We start from the raw sequence: 1034 nt of genomic DNA, 5'->3' as shown, positions 1-1034 counted from the left end.
GAGTGGCTTGTTAATGATCTTTGGTTTCGAATTGAAAAGACTCAAATGGTAATAAATGGTATACTGAGTCGGAAAAGATATATACTTGTCTTGATGGTTTTCTAGTGATGATTTTGAGTTGTACGATTGATCTTGTCTTTGATTTTTGAGATTATTCTATTGGAATTGTTTTCAATAATCATTATTGTATTATTTTGTTATATTACTTATTGTCCCCTAGACACTCACCGAGTACCCAGCACTCAGGCATACGATTGTTGTTTTTGATAGTGTGTTAGGTAACGAAGAAGAGCGGGTATAGGCAGATCTCACAGATTAGGAGTACTTGCTGCTTTCCTGACTTTTGGTGAGCCCACACTTTTATTCGTGGACACCCTCTATTTTTCTTATTGCTTTTAATTTTTGGTCTGCGTCCCGATGAGTTAAACGTTTATTCATTAGCTTAGAGGCTCCACAGATAGATGTTGTTTTGTGGGTATTGGTTGAGTCGTTGTTCGACTCTCATGGGTATTTCTACACTTTGACAATCTATTTATTACAGACTTCCACTGATTTTATTCCTTAAATTATTAGCATGTGTTTGTCTAGTTACTTTATAACATCTTTTAATTAGTTAATGAAAGATTATAAAAGAAAGGACTTGTTGTTATTAATTCATAAGGTGCTTCCAGTTTTGTTTACATTATCGGATGCCTGTTACGCCCAGGGTGGGTCTTGGGGTGTGACAAGTATCACGACCCAACTAATGGGCCATGGCGGGTACCCGGAGCTGACTACCGAGCACCACTCGTCATGCTATCTATCATACCCAACCTGGACATGTATCACTCTCAACACACGACTTATGATGAAACAATCTCCAAACATCTCCCCAAAGCATGTATATATATATATAAGCCCACGAGGCGACAAAAATGATGTACAAAATATACACTGAAAAAGTCCCATAACATCTACAACCCATATATAAGTATCTACGAGCCTCTAACTGAAGTACTAAAATCCTAAGGACGGGACCGGACCCCGCCGTGCCC

Source organism: Lycium ferocissimum, chromosome 10, assembly GCF_029784015.1.
Source record: "Lycium ferocissimum isolate CSIRO_LF1 chromosome 10, AGI_CSIRO_Lferr_CH_V1, whole genome shotgun sequence".
Classification (NCBI taxonomy): Eukaryota; Viridiplantae; Streptophyta; class Magnoliopsida; order Solanales; family Solanaceae; genus Lycium; species Lycium ferocissimum.
This window is presented reverse-complemented; position numbering follows the sequence as displayed.